This window comes from Triticum urartu, chromosome 3A (genome assembly GCF_056163025.1).
Source record: "Triticum urartu cultivar PI428250 chromosome 3A, HENAU_Tu73, whole genome shotgun sequence".
Classification (NCBI taxonomy): domain Eukaryota; kingdom Viridiplantae; phylum Streptophyta; class Magnoliopsida; order Poales; family Poaceae; genus Triticum; species Triticum urartu.
The window spans coordinates 515067300-515072029 of NC_141875.1; the positions used below are offsets into that span (position 1 = coordinate 515067300).

General features: G+C 40.2%; 1 long non-coding RNA gene across 1 annotated transcript; it reads right to left on the reverse strand.

Moving 5' to 3' along the window:
- Positions 1–1952: 1952 nt before the first annotated feature.
- On the reverse strand, positions 1953–3894 carry LOC125548638 (uncharacterized). The gene is made up of 4 exons (XR_007301138.2): positions 3419–3894; positions 3026–3116; positions 2296–2419; positions 1953–2185 (listed from the first exon to the last, which is right to left on the reverse strand). It is a non-coding gene; the product is annotated as an uncharacterized LOC125548638 (long non-coding RNA).
- Between the last annotated feature and the right edge of the window lie 836 nt (positions 3895–4730).

Consider the following 4730-nt stretch of genomic DNA (forward strand, 5'->3'; position numbering starts at 1 on the left):
ATCTTTTTGAGCTAGACAAATTTTGCTCTAGTGCTTCACTTATATCTTTTAGAGTACGGTGGTGGTTTTATTTTATAGAAATTATTGTTCTCTAATGCTTCACTTATATTATTTTGAGAGTCCTTTAGAACAACATGGTAATTTTCTTTGGTTATAAAACTGGTTCTAATATGATAGCCATCCAAGATTGGTATAATAAAAACTATCATAAAAAGTGCATTGAATACTATGAAAAGTTTGATACTTGATAATTGTTTTGAGATACTAGATCATCGATGGCACGCGTTGCCGTGCCCGTCTATTTTTCTAATGGAATGATAGGATTTCTATAAATATATTGTCATAAAACATAGTGGCAGAGAAACATTGAAGTTATATTTGTATAAAGTGCCTATATATTGAACGACTATAAAAGATTCAAGTAGTGCAATGGTGTGAAAGGACTGAGTTTGTTAAACTTGGGTCTTAACTTGAATTTGGTTCACCTTTATGTCTCTCATGTGAGGGGATTGGATCGGGAGTTTGAACATTGCTGGATATTCCTTTTTGTAATTGATCATTATCAAGGCAGCATCATAGATGATTTCCCCTAATAGTGTAAGAAGTTGCATCATTGAAAGCGCAACACATACACAAGATAACAGCGGGTAATGCATTGCCATGACTTTGGATAATTCAGGCCTATAGAAGGGTTGTGTATATATATATAGTAATAGCAATAGTGTTCTTTATGATTTGGTAGTTATACAAAAACACAAAGTAGGCGTACGTAGGAGACTGTTAATGTAATACATGAGTGTAGGCAAGGGCAATTCAGCTTTTCCTGTGCGAGACGAGGCTAATAGGCAATAGAAAAGGCTGTAATTCAGCTACATTGAATTTCTCTCTTCAGATCACCAGTTCAGCTTTGCATGACCAAGGTGATGTTTCACAATAATTTGTGCCAAACAACATGGAGAGCCAATGCACCCTTAGTCAAGCTACAACTTAATCAGCCTGCAATTGGACAATTGCCTTCCAAGATGGAACAACCAGCACAAAATTATAGCAACTAAACTATGTATATATCATATTCAATGAGAAGAATTTCCTCCGGCTAGCAAAATTTCATTTTTAATATATACGAACATTGCCACATATTGAGATTTATCTTCCATGTGTACCACTTCGATACATTATCAGTTGTGCACTTTAAAAAACATCGTAATAAAATAGTATTCCTCTCCATCAACTTGTATTGTTCTCCTTTGTTAGAAATCGAGAAGACAATACCATGGGCGAAGTCCAACTACTCAACAGTGCATCTTGTCACTCCCAAACCACAATTTTCTCGATATCTAGCCTGGCAGCCTCAAAATTCGCATAAAGAATCACATGGATGAATGCGTATACTAATGAAATGTAGAATGTAAATCATAATAATTGATAGCCTATCAACCGTTAAAAGTACATACTTGTTTCTAGCATGGGTATACACAATGAAAAGCTTAATATCAGGTAACTCTATATAGCACGGCATCACAATATAAGGATGGTTGAATAGAGAGCCGAATAGAAAATGTCAACATTTTGTCCAGAATACACTCTAAACTACAGAGTGAACAGAATCGATGAATTGCAGAGTGAAAACAAGTCAAAGGCTTGAAAAGTTGGGTTCTATACTTCTATAGAACAAAGTGGTAGGAAGATAGTATAGTACGCCAACTAATGGATGAAAAGACAAATTAGGCAAGATAGCAATTTCAAAAGACAATATCACATTAAGGTTTGTGACCTCTAAGACCCTCCCCAAAGGTACCAATCGATGTCAGCGTGGTCGCCACTTCTACAAATAAAGCAATGTTTGTAGTAAAATTCTGAAGAAAAAAAATGCCCAGATAGGTAAAAAAATTGCTCGAACTCCATCCTTTAAAATGGAAAACTTATTTTGGTGTGTATCTGCAATCAAAGAATCCGAGCAAGATGCAATCTATCTTTGAAACAAAATAATTGTATGTATGTACGCGTCCAATCACAAAGAACATAAACTTATGCAATCTGCATAATAAACTAAGACCAAATACCTTGTGGAAAAAAGAAAAGAAAAAACGTACAGATGATTTTGCAGATTGCGTGTTTAAGAATGTAGGTAAAACTAAGGAGGCTCACTTCCTTCTGAAATGGTGAATTCGTCTTCTCTCAGGAGCTGCCGAGAAAGGAATGTATGGTTATACGAGCTGCAGCGACGACGATAAAAGTATTTGCTACATACGTACTGACATTACTGCAAGTGTCTGGTACCAAGTAAATACTAACCATCAGTATGCTTTTGCATCCCAGTTGTGTCTTATTAATTGTCCACATCATTTTTTCCACCATTAACAACTTTTCCAAATGCCGTATGTGGAAGCTGATGGAGCGTCACATCCATATAGAAAAACTGTGCAAAAGAGCATGACAGTGCATTAAGAAACCCTTGCGTATATATCATCCTGCTTAGTTCATACTTATTCCAAATTTAGTTTTACAATTTAAACTGGAATCTGCCTTGCCCGCGTTTAAAAAAATGTACTTATCTATAAAAATTTCTTCTAGGACATAGTACTATTTTTTACCACTGAACTACCCAAATAGTGGTCTTTTAGGCTTGTAGATAGAAGATATACTTCCAATGATGTTTAATATATAGTAAAGAAATAAGGATTACGTACACTTGGTTATGCACAGCCAACAGGGAGATAACATATATATCATGCATGTCGCTGCAGCAATTAGAAATCTAACTGCCGTCAACACATCTAAAGAAGACCACTTGAACACAAAAGTCTGTTCAAATACCTACATAATAGATAAATGCATCTATATGAAAGATTGTAAGGTACGGTCATGACAATAGTTGGCAACAGGACATGCGTAGATTAAAATCAAAACTCTCTTCTTTTAGGGCGGCCTATTGTTCTGCAATTAGCAAACCACAAGAAGACAATCAATTGCCACCTAATGCTAGAGAACTGTACTGGACCAGGGATGTGTCAGATGAACAAACCTTAGCTCCCAAGATTTAAAATTGCCTGGCTCTTCCCCTGCAGCCCCTCTCCATTCATCAAGAGGCCTGTTGAATTAGGACTCTGCTCTTACTGAAATCCAGTGAAAAAACAAAAGGTATCAAATAATATACTTGGTGAGATTGTATTCAGGATGCAGAAGCTACATGATATGACCAGCTAGCAAATTTAATTTACAGTAAGCAAAGAACCGTTGATTGATTGAAACAAATTTCAAACTTTAATAACAATCCGACATTAAAGTATTCCTTATTTCTTTACTCAAATCTTAATGTGTTGGATCATCAAAATCACATATTGGTGAGACACCATCAAATCATCAGAGGAATCAGGAATGCAGATCACAGAGGACAGGAGATGAGAGGTGATATTACCTTACTGCTTGGGGAAGCCATGGACAGAGGAGAGGAGGAGCAGTAGCAGCAAGCTTGGGCCGGAGGACGGCGTCGTCGGCGAACTCGGGGGCGGGGGCACCGGCTGCTCCTCCTCATTGCTGGGGGTGGGGTGGGGGGCGAGGCGAGTGGGAGGAGGGGACGCGCCGAGGTTGGAGGTGAACCCTGGCCGCCATGGCCACGAGTGGCTGCGGCAAGGAGCAACGGTAACGGCAAAGAGGAAACGTCGCCCATCTGCTACGCGGCGGGATCCTGTCGATCGCCGGATCCTCGCGCGCATCGCCTCGGATGGAGGCCGGATGCCTCACCTCGGATCGATCCCCTCCGTCGCTAGATCACTGGCAAGCCTCGCCTCGGATTGATCCCCAGCCGCGTCGGAATCCCTCGCGAGGCTCGCCTAGGCTGGAGCCGCTGCCGCTGGATGGAGGAAGACCGCCGCGTCGGTCGATCCTTCGATGGATTCCTCGAAGCCCACGCAGTAGAATGGGTTGGCCGACGGCCCAGTGCATCAGAGGCGTCCGTTTCGGCCCGTTGAGCAGCAGCCCACAGGACGGGAGTGTTCCCAGGTCTAGGGTGCTCCCGGTGCTCCGATGTGAAAAATATTTTTTAAAATACTCAAAAAATTCTGAAAAAATGCAGCGCATCGACGAAACATCGATGTCTCTTGTCACAAAATTTCAAATCAAAATTCAAAACATTGCTCGAGATACAAAAATGACAAAATTGACATCAATGTGATAATGGGCCAAAACTAAAGCCCAACTTATGTTATGTACAAAAATTTGTCATTTTTGTATCTCGAGCAATGTTTCGAATTTTGATTTTAAATTTTGTGACAAGAGACATTGATGTTCCGTCGATCTGCTGCATTTTTTCAGAATTTTTTGAACATTTTAAAAATGTTTTCGGACATTTGGAGCACCGGGAGCACCCTAAGCCTGGAAGCACTAGATACTTTCCCCCACAGAACAGCTGGGCCAGTTTAAATAGATCATGGAACAGATTGCCTTGACACCAAATCTGACGGCCAGGAACTCCCGGATCAATAAAACGGACAGCCGAAAACCCAAATCGCTTTGAGGGCAGGGATTAGGTGCGGTTATACTGTCCTTAATGAGGATGGTGATATTAAAGTTCTGCTAGTTGAGTAGTTGTGAATTTGAGAAATACTTGTGTTGAAGACTACAAGTCCCGTAGTATGCACGTATGGTAACCGTTGAGTAACAAATTTAAAACATGAGGTGTTCTTTGATTGTCTTTCTTATGAGGTGGCGGTCGGGGACGAGCGATGGTC